This window comes from Phycodurus eques, chromosome 13 (assembly GCF_024500275.1).
Source record: "Phycodurus eques isolate BA_2022a chromosome 13, UOR_Pequ_1.1, whole genome shotgun sequence".
Taxonomy (NCBI): domain Eukaryota; kingdom Metazoa; phylum Chordata; class Actinopteri; order Syngnathiformes; family Syngnathidae; genus Phycodurus; species Phycodurus eques.
The window spans coordinates 14,021,691-14,040,710 of record NC_084537.1 but is presented as its reverse complement, the minus strand read 5'-3'; the positions used below and the strand labels follow the sequence as shown (position 1 = coordinate 14,040,710).

The window sequence follows — 19,020 nt, the reverse complement described above, 5'->3', positions numbered from 1 at the left end:
GAAGGCTAGCATATTCTCCCGATCTCAACCTCCAACATGGCAGACAAATACCGATCTAGTGATCAAAAACTATCTATAGAGACCATATAAAAAAATCTATACAGTATATACAATGGAACCCCATATAACCGTGGTTCAGCATCTGCGGATTCACCCATACGAAGATTTTTATATTTCAAATGTTTTAATTTCTTTTCTTTTTTATTAAATTGTTTTACTTATTATTTTTTTTTAAGCCAGAAAATTTATTGGTGGTATATCTCCGCTTATTCATGAATTTTGCCCGTTTAAGTTTTTTTTCCCAATGCAACATGATGGGCATCAATTATCTGCTGATTTTTGCTCTTCACGGTCAGGTCCAGTCCCTATCCCCCGGTAATAGCGGGGTTCATCAGTGTATATAGTTTTAACCCTCCCACACGCTTTCAACACATTTAAACATGAATAAATTTTTAAACACATTGTAAATGTATTTGAACACACTAATTGCAGACATACATTAATATGAATAGAAAATACTGTAGGTAATGTAGTGTCTGTGTGTGCCTTTAAGAGGCAGGGCCTGGTAGGGTGGTGTGAAATCGACTATTCTGCTAATTAATGTTTGGGCGTGAGCTGTGGCTGACAGCAGCTCTTGCTGTTCTCTTAGTGTTCAATAAATGGCTTCAAAGTGTAGCAGTGACTGTAGCTCTCCTTTCCCACATGCGTGGACATTACATTCAGAAAGTATACTATAAAAACCCATAAAAAATTATTGCTTAAAAAAAACTGCAAAATAGCAGCGGCGTGACTGATTAATTGCGATATACGGGGGGAACACTGTAGCAGAATTCCATGGGTTTTTGCTACCGAGCTCCCCCTATAGTTGTTTAATGGAACCTGTCATTATTTTTCTCTCATAGTGACCAAGATTTTCAGACACATGAGCGACATAATTAACGCGCCATCTCAAGCCACACCAGTAATAAGGCGAATGATATCCCAAGGGTGAGACTAATTCAATGCATGTCATATTGTGTGTCACTCAAAATGATTGCTGTCTGCTTGAGTTAACATTTTTTAAATCCCTTCTCTGATGGGTCACTCATGATTAAATATTGGACTTATAAATAAAGTTCATCTGCCTTTGTTTAATAACTCTTTACAACCGGCAATAGTTCGATAATGATTTTAATGTGTCCTAGTGTCACCCCAAGATAAACAATTAGCACGCTAAATCGTTTTCCACAATATATCCATCCTGTGATCAATTTTTGTGCGAGTGCGGTCACAATTTGGCTTCAGTTGTGCATGTAGCAGATTTAATGACTTTTAAGAATTGTGTCTACCCGTTGGCATGACGCCCAGCTGGTTATCCATGGAACAGGTTCTTCATCATTTCTTAAAACAGTATGGCGCACACACCAACTGCATCACACAGATCAGAATTTCTGCAACATACAGTAAACACATCAGTGTGAGTAACATTGTACTTGCATTGACAAAGCTGCTAAGTCAGGTTAAAATCTATTTTTATTGTACTCATTATAAAATGTTCATCTAATTGCAATTAACTTCCTAAACAGCTAACCTACAATTTCATTGCAATATGCTACCAATTGTTTTGTCTTGAGTTTGTTGTCACATTTCTGTCGGGCAAATTTTATATTAGTCGCACACTCATTGTCTCCCCACGCTGCACAATTTGCACATCTGTTGTTGACCAATACTGGCCACTCATGCCAGAGTAGCATCTGCCCCATTTGCACACTGACTCAGGAGTATCTACAACATTTGCACAATCAACATTGTCCCAGATTATCGCACTACTAGTCACTTTAAACTGCATACGTTCATTGACGTCTCGGCGCCCTTTGCACAATGGTCATTGCACCGGACTATTGCTATATTAGTCATTCAAACTGCTCTAAGTGCTTGAGGACTCTGCATATTTTTGCACAATTGTCCAAAAAATAAAAAATGAAAAAATTTGGACCGGCATTACCAGATAACTAGCAACCCTTTATTGCTCAGTGACTGTTTTTCTCAATGTCTTAATGTCTCAAGTGTTCTGTCAATTGACTGTCTGTTGTCGTACTAGAGCGGCTCCAACTACCGGAGACAAATTCCTTGTGTGTTTTTTGGACATACTTGGCAAATAAAGATGATTCTGATTCTGAGTCTGATAATTGTTGAGGGTTTTCTGTGATTGACTTTTGACTCCTTCAGGCTTGGCAGTCCATTTACAAAGCTCATGTGAGGTGTGTGTGACATAGGTAAATATATGCACGACATTAAAACTGTCCTAAATTTAGTGATAATTTGTGGGTGACTTTTGTAAACTAATCTGCTTCCCTATTTAGCTCACGGTATGCCACTAATGTCTGCCGACTAAGCCAAAGAGACCGCTGCCCCGGAGATTTATGAACGGTATGAGACATGAACCTTCAGGTCACATGACTTCATTAGGATGGGAAAGTGTGATGTCACTTGGTAGAGATAGTGTGTGTGTGGATTATAGCTGAGAATTGCAGTCTGAGACGGTCGATGGAAAACCGAAAGGCCTAACAACTGAGCAGAGAACATATGGTTACATTCATGGCTTCCTATATACAACCCCAATTCCAATGAAGTTTGGATGTTGTGTTAAAAATAAATAAAAACAGAATACAATGATTTGCAAATCATGTTCAACCTGTATTTAATTGAATACACTACAAAGACAAGATATTTAATGTTCAAACTGATCAATCAGTTTTTAGCAAATAATCATTAACTTAGAATTTTATGGCTGCAACATGTTCCAAAAAAGCTGGGACAGGGTCATGTTTACCACTGTGTTACATCACCGTTTCTTTTAACAACATTCAATAAATGTTTGGGCACTGAGGACACTAATTGTTGAAGCTTTGTAGGTGGAATTCTTTCCCATTCTTACTTGATGTACAGCTTCAGCTGTTCATCAGTCCGGGGTCTCCGTTGTCGTATTTTACGCTTCATAATGCGCCACACATTTTCAATGGGAGACAGGTCTGGACTGCAGGTAGGCCAGTGTAGTACACGCACTCTTTTACTACGAAGCCACTCTGTTGTAACGCGTGCAGAATGTGGTTTGGCATTCTCTTGTTGAAATAAGCAGGGGCGTCCATGAAAAAGACATTGCTTGGATGGCAGCATGTTTCTCCAAAACCTGTATGTACCTTTCAGCATTAATGGTGCCTTCACAGATGTGTAAGTTACCCATGCCATTGGCACTAACACAGCCCCAGACCATCACAGAGGGTGGCTTTTGAACTTTGTGTCCATAACAGTCCGGATGTTTCTTTTCCTCTTTGGCCCGGAGGACACGACGTCCACAATTTCCAAAAACAATTAGAAACGTGGACTCGTCGGACCACAGAGCACTTTTCCACTTTCCATCAGTCCGTCTTAGATGAGCTTGGGCCCAGAGAAGCCGGCGCCATTTCTGGGTGTTGTTGATAAATGGCTTTTGCTTTGCATAGTTGAGTTAAATTGCACTTACGGATGTAGCGCTGAACTGTATTTACTGATATTGGTTTTCTGAAGTGTTCCTGAGCCCATGTGGTGATATCCTTTACACATTGATGTTGGTTTTTGATTCAGTGCCGCCTGAGGGATCGAAGGTCACGGGCATTCAATGTTGGTTTTCGGCCTTGCCGCTTACATGCAGTGATTTCTCCAGATTCTCTGAACCTTTTGATGATATTATGGACCGTAGATGATAAAATCCCTAAATTTCTTGCAATTGTACGTTGGGGAACATTGTCTTTAAACTGTTTGACTATTTTCCCACGCACTTGTTCACATAAAGGTGAACCTCGCCCCATCTTTGCTTGTGAATGACTGAGCAATTCGGGGAAGCTCCATTTATACCCAATCATGGCACCCACCTGTTCCCAATTAGCCTGTTCACCTGTGGGATGTCCCAAACAGGTGTTTGATGAGCATTCCTCTTTTCGTTTTTGCCACCTGTCCCAGCTTTTTTGGAACGCGTTGCAGCCATAAAATTCTAAGTTAATGATTATTTGCTAAAAACAATCATGTTTATCAGTTTGAACATTAAATAGCTTGTCTTTGTAGTGTATTCAAATAAATATAGGTTGAACATGTTTGCAAATCATTGTATTCTGTTTTTATTTGTTTAACACAACATCCTAACTTCATTGGAATTGGGGGTTGTAATATGCTACATTCACTGGCTGTCGACATACAGTATGTCTGTGTGTTTTTTTTATGATGTGCAGTCAAAGAAATGACACTCTATGCGAGACCCCACCCCATACAAATATCTTAAACTATAAGCAAACAGCAACAGCAAAGAATAATTACAATTATGGAAACAGAGAATGAAAACACAAGCTTCAAGGCCTTCACTGCCAGCTCTTTTCAAAGCAGAGTTCCCCATCTTGCCAGCCGTTTTAGAGCATTTTGGCTGATCTCTACAGACCCACAAAATATTGTTCCATTACAATAAAAGCACTGAACCCACCAAAAGAAACTGTAGACTCTCTTCTTTCACCAGAAACAGTTTGTGTCTAGCTTTTTCCATTCCTTAGTAATTAGCAGTAAAACATGGGTTGGTTTCGCCAAAATGTTTCTGACCAAAAAGTGGAAAAAAACAAATTTCTGTGAACATAAACATGTCAAGCAGAACAGAGACTTTGATGCCAATATGTTTTGCTTCAGGGAAATCTCAAACTATAAAAAAATAAAATAAATCAAGACTGATAAAGGCCTTTTGTTACAATAGTTAAAGGAAGACTAATCAAGGTACAGCAACATCAGCTACTCTAAAGTTTTGATAAGTTTTAATTTTTTGAAATTACTCCTCAATAATGCCTGTGTATTTTCACCGTTTTTGGTCATGCAGTCTGGACATATTGTTTTTTCTATCCAGCTATAAGGTTAAGATGATTTGTTCACTTTGTCCCTACGTTGCATAGAGACTTGCACTTATACCGCTGCTTTCACACCTCATTTGTCTAATCAAAGGTCCATTGTTGTCTTCTCATAAAGAGCAGAGCAGCTTGTCAGCGCACATGTTCCCATGTCTGTCAGTTGATTGTGTGTTTGGGGATAATTAGAGCTGGATTGTCAGTCCAAAGCAACAGATGGGAAGTTATATTCAATTTGGCTGCTCTACTTTTGAAGAGAACAAATAACACTTTAAATAATGCACTCGGTCCTGCGGCGTTTTGTTTTCTCTTTTAATAAAGCCATTCATTCCTGCTGCGTAGGACTGACTGACTCTTGTCAGATGTCAAGACATCAGAATGTGTAGACTTACATTTTTGATGCATGTCGCTGAAATGATTCATTTCAAACATTTGTTTTTTTTTACATTATAATATCTTTTTTTTTTTACTATCAGCGTTTATTACAAGTAACATAATGATGACATGCAAAGAAAGGATGATGTTTCTAGTTTTGACAAGTAGGCGGTTCTATTCCAAAGGGAGCATGCACAAACAAACACATACAAACATTCGCCTCCACACACACACATGCACGCAGACACGCGCACACACACATACACACACCCACGCACACACACACACACACGCTAGCCAGTAATCAAACCAGCAAAGCCAGTGCTGAGTGGGAGCACAATAAAGCAACACTAAGACACCCAAGATGTTTTTTATCTGCAGCGCTTTTGTTACAACACACCGAAAAGAGGTATACTGTGTTGTAAAGCAATCAACTGCACATATATAATTGAAGGTAATGACAAAGTAACGAACGACAGCATTGGTGTTGCAGTGTCATAATCCTTTAAGCAACAGATATTTGAACACAAATGGTGGAGCAACACATATAACAGTACTCAAAGGCACATATTTTTAACCTCTGTGAAGAACGACTAATTTCACTGGCATACTGATGAGCTGAGAGGAGTTGAGCCATATCAATAAATAGTGTATCTTTCTGCCTGTCAGTCTTATACTGCCCCAGGTGGCTAAGGTGGGCACACCAGAAAGAGCAGCCATTCAAATAATGCAGTGTGACAAAAACTGTTTAATTTATTTTTATTATTTTAAGTTTATTTCTCATTTCTGTATTTTCTTATAAAGTAAAATGATATGGAGTGCATTTCTTTCCTCATTAAAATGTACTTTACAAAGATTTTTGTTGTTTTTGGGGGAGAACAGCTGAAACGCACTTCCATTCATTCAATGGGAAAAGATTATTTGAGATACTGTTCTGAGTTACAAGTATGGTCACGGAACAAGTTAAACTCATCTTAAAGCATCACTGTATTACTACTGCTGCGTCGTGAAACTTTTGCTCATATGTATCCCTATATCTGTATAATACTGCCCCCAGGTGGTCAATCCACACACACCAGAATGAGCAACACAATGTCCATTGAATTGAACCAAGAAATGTGGAAAAAATGCTTTAATTCTTTTTATCTAATTAATTATGTCATTGCTGTGTTTTTATAAAGTACAATATTATAGAGTGCTTTTTTTTTTAAACACTCGGGGGGGGGGGGGGGCAGAGCTGGAACGGAGTAAGGCATTTCCATTCATTTTTATCGGAAAATATTATTTCAGACACGAGTATTTAAGACACGAGTGTTATGAGTTAGTGTGATTACGAAACGAATTATACTTGTATCGCAAGGCACCACTGTTTTTCTTGTCTATTTGGGGTGGTATTCTCCTCCCTTAATAAACACACGTCAGATTTATTTAGTCTTGTGGGGTTTAATCGACGCCTGGTCTAGATTTGTTTCTTGTGCTCTTCTGTTCCTCTGTGACTGTTAGCCACACGTCTTGCAAATGGGCCCTAATGCGTGTGAAACAAGTGAAGCTGTGCATCTTGTTCCTGATTAGCTGTGGATGCATTTCACCTCAGATAAGCAACGGATTTGAGGGCTCACCAGGTTGTAGGGGTAGTGATGGAGGGGGACGGTGCAGTAAGATTTCGTCTGAGTCACAAGCTGCCTTGTTCATGAGATGTCGACCTCTGTGTGTGCACGCAGCCATCAAGCAGAGGGCTGATGGATCCCCAGAGGACGGACCGTGCATTGTGAGTCTCACACATTGTGCGCAAACGGACCAAAGACACAACTGTAACATATAGGATATTACGATGCACCCTCACATCAAAAACATGATTGGGCGTATTGGCATGCAAGTTGTTTACAGCAGTGATTCCCAACCACTGTGCTGTGGCAAATTCTGTGAGTGGGAAATGATCGATTTTCACTTAATTGGGCCGAATATTATGTATTTACTACAAATAATTAGGACTCAGACTTTCTCTCTAAATCCCCATTCGCATGGACAGTAACGAATGACTAGCGACTCACAGTCGAATCGTTTCTCCTCTTACTATTCCGAAAAAAAGACAATTCCATCCATCCATTTTCTGTAACGCTTATCCTCACTAGGGTCGCTGGCGTGCTTCTTCGGGCGAGAGGCGGGGTACACCCTGAACTGGTTGCCAGCCAGAGCACATCTCACAACCATTCACACTCACATTCACACCTACGGGCAATTTAGAGTCTTCAATCAACCTACCACGCATGTTTTTGTGATGTTGGAGGAAACCGGAATACCCGGAGAAAACCCACACATTCATGGGGAGAACATGGCAACGCCACACAGGCGAGGCCGGGATTTGAACCCCGGTCCTCAGAACTGTGAGGCAGATGTGGTAACCAGTCGTCCACCGTGCCCATATTACAAATCCAATTTGAATATTTAAACACTATCTATAGCCCCAAGGTTACATAATGGTCTCAGGTTTTTTGTTTTCATTTTTTTCAGCGTTGCAGATGTCACAACATCAGAAAGAGTGATGCCTTTTGGCTGGTACATTTTGGCAACCGCTTTTTCTGGAGGGAAAAACACTTCTTTCTAGTTTAAAATGAATTACTTTAACCAGAATCCTATCGTGGCCATGGTTTGTTCTGCGCCGGTCTCGGTGACGTAAAATGGTACATCCACGCTGGCTGGCCGGGAACATCTGCTTTTAATAGCCAGCTAGTTAGCTGCTAGTTAGCTGGCTAGCTCTTGTCAATCATCTGCCATGATCTGTTGAATGAATCTTGCACAAATTGATCCAGTTCATCTGCCGTGGTCGCAGTCTGTGCAGCTCCTCGGGCACGGCTATCAGACGCCTCGTTCTGCGGAGAATATAGCTTCAGTGGAGACAGCTACGTGCATCCGTGTGATCAACTGCAGGGCTACAGTAGTTAACTGTACAACCGCGTATGTGCAGGCCTTAAACAAAGAAAGTAAATGTGGCGTTGGCAACATTGCAGCTCGTCAGAATAAATTAAGTAGTATGTGATTTGTTTAGAGTCAAGATTCTTTTTTTTTTTTTTAGGCGGACTCGCGAGTCAATTCGAATCACCACTGATTCGTTCATAGCTCTACAAATAATATATCTTTGTTCATCTGTCTATGCCAGTGACGTATGGGGACAGGCAAAACAATGACATGCTCTTCCACTAGATGGCAGAAGGTACGACTAACCTGTGTATCCAACTATTGCCATTCATACAGCACAACAGAATAATTGGTTTGTGTTCTAAACTAAACAGGCCCAGATTTCACACTTAATCAATTTGTGAATAAATTGAGAGCAAAATTTTGAGTTACGAGCGCTAAATAGTGGTAGCTAACTTCACAACAAGCAGCAGATAGTGAATAATTCTTGAAAAAAGAGGCCAAGTTCAAGCTGTTTATTGCCACTGGTGCAGCTACACATCTAGACAAACAATATAACAATAATCACAGGCATATATTCTTTATGCTCTCTGAAAACAATTAATTTTACGGCAGCGTACTGAGTCACCTGGTTATTAAACGCTTCTTAATGTATTATGGACACTGTATCTCTTTATTATACTGACCCATGGCGGTTAAGGCGCGCACACTAGAAAGAGCACAACGTCATTGAATCATGAAATCATGATGCACAACCTGTTTAGTTCTTTAGATTCTATTCAATTATGTTATTACTGTGTTTTTTATACACTATCATACTGTAGAGTGCTTTTTAAGAAGAAAAAACAAACGTTACAATGGTATATCCATTAATTTCAATGGGGAAACATGATTTGAGAAACAAGTGTTTTGAATTTCAAGTGTGATCACAGAAAGAATTAAACTCATAGGTTAAATTAAAACTCATAAGTATGTGTGTGCTGTGAGGTTGTTGAAGTGTAAAATATGGGACTTGACTCGATAAAGGTAAAGTATTGCAACTGTGAGAAGAGTTTTTATGATTGTCTTGGATGGATGGATTTGAAAAAAATTATCAATCAACATGATTCAAGTATAGACTTAATTTGAGATTTACCAAAGCTTGGCATTTCCAATTTTGAAATTGAAGCCATTTTATGCAATGACTTAATTGCTCAATGGCACAGTAAATGCCATATTTTTATGAGGCTCTTAAAGCAGGAAAACGACACTTCAATCCCATCTTGGCAGTTTTATTTTAAATCCTTTGTGGTGGCATATAAACATAAAATCCTAAAGCTCTGTCATTGCCCAAATACTTCTGGGCCCAAAGTGTATTTTTGTTGCATTTGTATTCATGACGCCCTGTTCTAACTCGCAGCTGTTGTTGTTACAAAATAGCCACATGTGGGCTCTATAACTTCAGGTAGCACTTTTTATTGATTGTCTTACTGGTGGGGAACTTCAACAGCCTCATTGGCCGTAAAAAGATGTTATGAGAGACTACTGCCATGCATGACTGCCGTTTGCCGATGCGACACCATGCGCTGAAGCTGAGGCTTGATGGTAAAATCTTTACCATTTTGATCGTAAAGTGGATGGTTGCACAAATATGTTTTTTCACCAGTTGTACAAAGATAAGCATCAGAATTCACACAATGGCAACATACTGTATCTTCCCAAAAGGTTAATTGAAAGCTTAACGTGCTGATACATTTGCAGAAAGCATTTTGTTAGAGAGATAACAATTAAAAATAAATAAGGTTTACATATGAGCGGGAGTTTTTTTTTAAGAGTGAGTTTTTTGTGTGGGAGGATTTTTGATTTGGTTGAGAGGTTTTTTACTAAGGAGTGAGACGTTTTTGTGAGAAGTGTAAGAGGTTTATTGGTATGAGTGAGGGTTTTGTGGTATATGTGAGAGGTTTTATGTTGACTGAGAGTTTTTGGGGGTGAGCGAGAGTTTTTTCGGGGAGTATGAGAGGTAAATATTATTTTTGGCCCATATGGCACCTTATAATAAATAATCTTTTATGTTGTTTGCCAATTTGAATCTTTGATTTGCGACTCTAAATGGACAAATACATAATAACTTTATATGACATCAAAATTCTTTCAGTCGGACTACAAGCATGCCAAATAAAACCAGAGCTGCAAGCAGCTATTAAGGGCCACCTTTGGGTAATGGCACATTGGGGGGTACTGGCACGTTAGGGTACTGGCACATTGCAGATCCACTGAATAGCAATGCGCACCACACTTTTTTTATTTATATTTGCGTTGGTTTCTTGGCGAACAGCACAGCGAACAGCATGTCACCACAGCAACAGCGTTGCATGGAATGAAAAGATTTGGGCATCGTACCTTGTCGCAAACTACAAACAGCCACAATGTATGTTGTGGACATCTCACAATAGCACAATACAATACAGTGGAACCACCAACAGTGGCATCCTGACTTTTTTTTTTTTTTAATTCAGCCGATTATTTTTCCTTGACTTGCGAGCCCAAATACAAGCGCTGTTTGGTGGCAGCAAACTCAACTAATTTCACAACAAACTGCAGTTTGGCAGATAGTGAACAATTCTTCAAAAAGAAGCTTAGTAAAGTCCATTTAGCTAAATACTGACAAACAATGCAAAATGCCATATATGGGCTTAAGAATAGCATCACAATGACAGTTTTATAACCCTTTAAACAAAGGATATATGAACACAAACAGTGTAGTAACAGTACTCACAGGCATATGTTCTTTATCATTTGCAAAGAACGACTAATATTACTACAGCTCTCTGAGAAGCAGTTAACCGTCCCCATTATCAGTATGTTTCTACTATACTGCCCCCAGATGGCCAAGGCATGCACACCAGAAGGAGCAGCACAATGTCCATTTAACTGAAGCAAAAAATGTGTCAAAAACTGCTTAATTCTTCACATTCTATTTAATTGTCATTGCTGTATGTTTTTATAAAGTGCATTATTAAAGAGTGCTATTTTTACTATTAAAAACATTACAAAAAAGTTTTTAAAAAAATCTTTAGGGAGAGGCTGGAACAAATTAATGGCATTTACATTAATTTTAATGGGGAAAGATGCTTTACAGTAGATACAAGTGTTTTGAGTTACAAGCATGGTCATGGATGATGAGACCTAATATTGGAGCCCATTACACCTTACATCACATGAATAATGTAACGTAAAAAGCCAATTCCAATGAATCTGGGACATTGTCCATCCATCCATCCACCCATTTTCTGAGGCGCTTATCCTCACAAAGGTCGCAGGAGCGCTGGAGCCTATCCCAGCTATCTTCAGGCAGGAGGCGGGGTACACCCTGAACTGGTTGCCAGCCAGTCGCAGTGCACACATAAACAAACAACCATTCGCACACAGATTTATACCTACGGGAAATTTAGAGTCTTCAATTAACCTACCATACATGTTTTTGGGATGTGGGAGGAAACCGGAGTGCCCGAAGAAAACCCACACAGGCACGGGGAGAACATGCAAACTCCACACAGGCGGGGCCAAGATTTGAACCCTGGTCCTCAGAACTGTGAGGCAGGTGGGTGACTGCTCTAACCAGTCACCCACTGTGCCACTCTGGGACATTGTGTAAAAACGTAAACAAAACAGAATACTATCATTTGCAAATCCTATATGCAAAACCAACCTATACTCAGTTGAATACGTGACAAAGACAAGCTATTCAATGTTCAAACTGTTGAACGTTTTTTTTGTTTGTTTGTTTGTTTGTTTTTCAAATATTCTCTAATTTTTAATTTGATGCCTGCAAAGTTCCAAAAAAGATGGGACAAGAGCAACAAAAGACTGAGAAAGTTGAGGAATGCTTAAAAAACAGCTGAACATTCCACAGGTGAACAGGTTACTTGGAAACAGCGGAAGGTCATGATTGGGTATAAAAGGAGCCTCCCCGAAAGGTTCAGTTGTTCACAAGCCAGGATACGGCGAGGTTCACCACTTTGTGAATAACTGCGTAAGCAAATAGTCCAGCAGTTTAAGAACAACATTTCTCAATGTACAATTGTAAGGAATTTCGGGATTTCATCATCTACGGTCCATAATGTCATCAAAAGAGTCACAGAATCTGGAGAAATCTCTGCACGTAAGGTGGAAGGCTGAAAACCAACATTGAATACCTCTGACCTTTGATCCTTAAAGCTGCACTGCATTAAAACTGACATCACTGTGTAAAGGATATTGCCACGTGGGCTTAGGAACACGTCAGAAAACCCTTGTTAGTTAACACAGTTCGTCCGTAAAACTCTACCATGCAAAATGAAAGCTATATATTAACAACACCCAGAAACGGCTTCTCTGGGCCCGAGCTCATCTGAGATGGACTGACGCAAAGTGGAAAAGTGTGCTCTGGTCTGACGAGTCCACATTTCAAATTGTTTTGGGAAATCATGGACGTCGTGTCCTCCGAGCCAAAGAGGAAAAGGACTATCTGGATTTTTACCACCGCAAGGTTCAAGAGCCAGCATCTGTGATGGAATGAGGGTGTGTACGTGCCCGTGGCATGCGTAACTTACACATCTATGACGGCACGATTAATGCTGAAAGTTGCATACATTTCTTGGAGCAACATATGCTACCATCCAAGCAGCGTGTTTTTCAGGGACTTATTTCAGCAAGACAATACCAAACAATATTCTGCATGTGTTACAACAGCGTAGCTTCTTAGTAAAGGAATCCGAGTACCAGACTGGCCTGCCAGCTGTCCAGACCTACTGTATCTCCAGTTGAAAATGTGTGGTGTATTGTGAAGCGCAAAATATGACAACGGAGACCCCAGACTGTTGAGCAACTGATGTTGTACATCAAGCCAGAATAAGAAAGAATTCCACCTACAAATTGGTATCCTCAGTTCAGAAACGCTTATTGAGTGTTGTGAAAAAGAAAGGTGATGTAACACAGTGGTAAACATGCCCCATGCCCCAGTCCCAGCTTTTTTTTAACGTTTTGCAGGCATCAAATTAAAAATGAGTGAATATCTGGGGAAAAAAAAAAGTTTATCAGTTTGAACATTATCTTGTCTTTTTTGTGTATTCAATTGAATAGAGGTTGAAAATGATTTGCAAATCATTGTATTCTGTCCTTATTTATGGTTTACACAACATCCCAACTTCATTGGAATTGGGGTTTACCAACAACCAAGTGTGCCAGCTTCAAAAAGGATGTATAAGATGTGAAGGATCTCAGGTATAACTTCAAATGTGTTTGTGTGAGGGGGACAGAAAAAGCTAAAGTAGACGATCTCTGTGGATTGCTGTGCTGGCCAAATATAAAGCCTACCAGTGAACATGGATGACCTATTTCTGCTCACACAGATGCACACAAACACACACACACACACACACACACACACACACACGCACACACACACAAACACACACACACACACACTCAATATACACTAGGCAGACAGCAGTTTTATATATTCCCCAGCAGCATTTTGAATAACTATTCTGGCTGATGCCATAATTTTTTTTCCCTCTGCACACCCTGATTTATGTTTGAACAAAAATACTGTCATCCGAAATCTGTTAATGCGCTGGGTATAATTTATTTCATTTTATTCCCATTATTCCTCATTTTGTGCTCCCTTGATAGTGGGTCTGCACCTTAGTCTGCCTCATTTACTTTCTGGGATTTGCCTATTCTAATGCACTGACATCTAGCCGATTATTTAACAGTCTGCAGTGGTGGGAAATAAAGACGTACAAATACTTAGTTACTGTACTTAAACTTGAATATTTATTTTTCTAACAAATGATATCTGAAAACTTGACATAATAAAGATGTAAATAGACAGGTAAAGTCAACCGTGGTTAAGATCTTGTTATGAATCTGAATCTCTATTCAGAGTGAAGGAAAAGTGTGTACTTGTTCTTTTGTTCACTGGATGATGAGTGCACTTCTCTGGGTCAGTGTGCGTGACAAAATGTGTGCACGTGTGTGTGTTCAGGATCCCTGTCTGTCCTTGAGTCGAGCAGTAAGGACCTTGTCTTTAACAATGTCAGCTCACCGAGTCATGCTGTGACTCTGCCACTTATCGGTAGAATAATGCTCATGGGCGTTTGGAGACATCCATCGCATAGCTTTAAAGCCTGGCATGTGTACCTCAAATGAACCCTATACTGTTTACACAAACACCTATAAACCTTTTAGTGGAGAAAAGCAAAGACAATACATCGTGAACGATCGCGCAGATACAATTAGAAAGAACGCATAAAAAACATTTTTGTATAGCTTTAACCGATTAATAAACACTTGAAATCCGCAAAGAACTGATGTCCCCTCCCTTAAACATGGTTGCAATTGTTTGTAGATGCCACATGATGGCAGCAGAGCACTTAAACAGAGAGGATCAAAAAGCACTAATGCCATTCATCTAGCAGGTACACAATGATGCATTCATGTTACATAAACAGCTGTATTTAGGAGTTAAATTACACTGGGGAACAATTTTGAAAAAAAAAAAAAAAAAGGAGTTAGATTTTTATGCTGATTAAAACTAAAATTGGCATGCTGATTCCAAAATTCCAGTCAGTTTTTTTTTCCACAGTTTACCTTCCAGATCAGCAAAATTCCACTGATTAGCTGTAGTAAGACTTGCCAGCTGATTACGATTGGATTCATCTACAGCTACGTGGCAACTTGAGGTGAGAGGTGTGTGCAGCTCCCAATGGGTCATTACTATCAATATCTGCAAACAGAAAGCTAGCATAGTAGGAATTAAGAGGATTTGTCCCAGATCCTTTGTAAAACATCCATCCATCCATTTTCTGAGCCGCTTCTCCTCACTAGGGTCGCGGGCGTGCTGGAGCCTATCCCAGCTGTCATCGGGCAGGAGGCGGGGTACACCCTAAACTGGTTGCCAGCCAATCGCAGGGCACATACAAACAAACAACCATTCACACTCACATTCACACCTACGGGCAATTTAGAGTCTCCAATTAATGCATGTTTTTGGGATGTGGGAGGAAACCGGAGTGCCTGGAGAAAACCCACGCAGGCACGGGGAGAACATGCAAAATCCACACAGGCGGGACCGAGGATTGAACCCGGGTCCTCAGAACTGGGAGGCTGACGCTCTAACCAGTCGGCCACCGTGCCGCCCCTTTGTAAAACATAATAGTGTTAAATAAACATCGCAGTCATGCCTGTTTCGTTCATATTTCATTGTATGTCAATATTTGAAAAGTTTTAGAAAACAAGCAAGTGTTAAGTACAGTATTTTTCAGATTTGTTCAGAAAACGGGTATCTATAGTTCGAAAACTTGACGTGAGAGCGAAAAACTGAGATCAGTTTTGGATTCGGCACCCAAAAATTTGTTAAAAACAGCTGTCAGACCTAACTCAACAAAAATTATGTTCCCCGGTGTTATTCAACACAAACAACCACCTTTATAAACGAAGCTCATTAATAGTATTAGCTGGCATACTAGTCTAAATACCACTAGCCAACAAATATGTGCAATAGAACGTTACACAAATGGTATAAAGTTATTACACTCACCTTTTGGCATCTACACACAATAATAAATGTTAGGGAATACAGGCAAATTGTGTAACAGCAAAGTAGACTACACCGACTGTTATTGGTAGCAGCATCGGTAGAGAAACATACATTCACTTTCACTTTTGACGGTGCATGAGGTTGGGGTTTCAGTGTAAATGATAACTTCACTGCCAAAGAAATGATGCAGATCGTGGAGTGCGATTTAGGATTCAGAACATCACCACAGAAAAGTGTGTTTGTTTATGAGCTGTCTGTGTTCCTCTAGCGGGCTCTGTTCCAAGCACAAGCAGAGGTTTGCTGTTGTGTCGTTATGGTCATGGTGAGTTGTTGCTGCCTGACAGCGTAAGGCAGAGTCGTCGCTGGGAACTGGGTCAGTTTGTGCAGCAGTCTGCAAAGCCGCCCGTTGTTTTGTCTCTGAGCAAAAAATGGAAAACTGTGCCAGATTTGGGCCCAATCTTCAAGATATGTGCGTTTTGGTTTCTTTCCCAAGTCTTTCTCAAATTGAGGAACATTTACATCCTAACGCTTGTACAAAACCTGTGGGATTCATTGCTAGTGTGAGAGCTTTGCATTTCGTTTCCATTTTTTAAAGCATTGTCCACAAGAACAAGATGTTTTGGGGTTTTATTGGCCATTCATGCACATGGAAACTGTATCCTATGTCGCTGAAATTAGATAGGGAAAACTCTAGACGGGGTGAACCACAGACACACAGACTCCCCTCTAAACGTATTTGTACAGTGAGGCCAAATAATAGTTATTTACTTGCGATCCTGAACAGAAAAAAAGTAGTTTTAGTGATTGAATATTTTGCTTGATTCATGTCTCACGTTTCAGTGAAGGCCAGTGAGCTGGCACAAAATTGAGGTGAATTCAGTTTGAAAGGTAAATTCAGTTTGAAATTCCTCGTTCCTTTTCAAAATGGCAAACGGTGAGAGAAATTGAAAGTCTGCACTAAAGCCCTTCATGATGCTGATCTTATGTTTATGCCATGTGTTTATATACATTTAAGACGCACTATATATATTTTTTTAGATTCATTTATTTTAATAAAAATAACTACATTACAGCTTTTTGTAGGATATAGGTAACAAGACCAATAGTTTAGGATTTTTCATGAGTTTGTGGTACCAGTGGCCCGGAATCTCTCTAGAATAGATTTGGTTATCTCCACATTGAGAAACAAAATAAGAGCAAACCGTATCTCTGAAGATGTTTTTACTTGACGTTTATAAGTTTGAATTGTTTCATGAATCAGAAAATGGAATGAAAATTTGCAATTTTAGCTATTTACAGTTGTAATTTCCTTAGAATTATTACAACCCCAATTCCAATGAAGTTGGGACGTTGTGTTAAACATAAATAAAAACTGAATACAATGATTTGCAAATCATGTTCAACCTATATTTAATTGAATACACCACAAAGACAAGATATTTAATGTTCAAACTGATAAACTTGATTGTTTTTAGCAAAGAATCATTAACTTAGAATTTTATGGCTGCAACACGTTCCAAAACAGCTGGGACAGGGTCATGTTTACCACTTAGTTATATCACCTTTTCTTTTAACAAATTAAAAAAAAAATTAATAAATAAACACTGAAGTGAGGAGAAGGATGGCTTGCTGAAGGCAGCTGGCTTTATGTGTTTATTCATTCATAATATTCTCTACCTTTATGTAATGTATTAATTAGTTACCTGCTGTACAGTGAAACCTCATTAACTTTGATGACGTGTGGCAGATGTGCGACTCAGTGAGTCATTAACCTATCACCCCCCTCAATACTTTGTGTGGTGCGAGTTCCCTTCCTTTATTATTGATATCCACTTTTTGTCACCTAAGCCATACACTACATGCGCATTCAGTACAGACAGCGTCATACAGGGGAAATAAAATAGAATAGATTGGTTCTATAGTTAAACATATTCCCCCTCTTTGCCATCACTGATACCCTTTGTGGTCACGAGAATAGGTGCCATCTCACGTGTTTAGCTGTTTGAAATCAGATATTTTTCCGAAACATTTTGGATGAACTTCAAATTTTATACGTTAGAGCCACCTTTATATTCATATACAGTAGAGTTTAGTGACCATGACGACACTCGTATCTCAAATCATCTTTCCCTATTGAAATGAATGGCAGTGCCATTAATTCATTTCAGTATAAATCACCAACAAAAAGAAATATATCACTCTACAGTATTGTACTTTATAAAAAATATACAGTCATAGCCATTACAGTAGAACCTCGATAGAACAGACTAATCGGGGCAGGAGGTCATCCGATAAAGCCGATTTTCCGTTACATTGAAGCACTTTTTTTTAGGCCATATGGACCCATATTACTGTACAGTACAAAATTAATGTTTTGTCTGTTTTTTTCTTGGCCTAAAATGCACAGTACATAACCAAGTTATTGTAAATAAATACAAAAAAAGCTTGAAAATGTTTGAAAATTTCACATTTTATCCAAACTTACCGGTGTGCTTGGTCATAGGTGACATTGTTGACATAGAGTACTCATCATAGGCAAGTCGCACTCATGAGGCGCGAGGAATTAGTGTGCTTTCTAGTTCCAAATCAGTTGCCAAAGGCAAACGGCATGACAAAAAAAAACTGTTACTGTACCAAAAAATGTACCAGACTCCAAAGACTTAAATATGTCAGTTCCATTCTTTGCCTGCATTGCGCTACAGCGTCCATAAACAACCAGTGGCCAATTCTGGAACTAACATATTTTGTCAAAAGCATGTTAAGTGACAAATGGAAACTATTTTTGGACACATTGTTAAGTCCTGGCAGTCCGTTTTATTTTATATCCGTTATATCGGTGTCCATTTTATTGAGGTTCCAATGTAGAATGCAAATAATCAAACAGTTTGTACATCATGGTTTCATACTTTAATACAACCCCAATTCCAATGAAGTTGGGATGTTGTGTTAAACATAAATAAAAACAGAATACAATGATTTGCTGAAGCTGTACATCAAGCAAGAATGGGAAAGAATTCCACCTACAAAGCTTCAACAATTAGTGTTCTCAGTTCCCAAATGTTTATTGAATCTTGTTAAAAGAAAAGGTGATATAACAAAGTGGTAAACATGACCCTGTCCCAGCTGTTTTGGAACGTGTTGCAGCCATAAAATTCGAAGTTAATGATTATTTGCTAAAAACAATAAAGTTTATCAGTTTGAACATTACATATCTTGTCTTTGTGGTGTATTCAATTAAATATAGGTCGAACATGATTTGCAAATCATTGTATT

At 39.2% G+C, this 19,020-nt stretch overlaps 1 protein-coding gene across 2 annotated transcripts in view; it reads left to right on the top strand.

Moving 5' to 3' along the window:
• Nucleotides 1–19,020, top strand: part of LOC133411223 (leucine-rich repeat and immunoglobulin-like domain-containing nogo receptor-interacting protein 3) — a 57,374-nt gene that overhangs the window by 23,432 nt on the left and 14,922 nt on the right. The window contains exon 2 of one of the 2 annotated variants that reach the window (XM_061693286.1): nucleotides 6,992–7,038. The exons of the other annotated variant lie outside the window; for it this stretch is intronic. The gene's annotated coding sequence lies outside the window, so the exon portion shown is untranslated. The remainder of the gene's footprint in view (nucleotides 1–6,991; nucleotides 7,039–19,020) is intronic. 2 annotated transcript variants of the gene reach the window in all.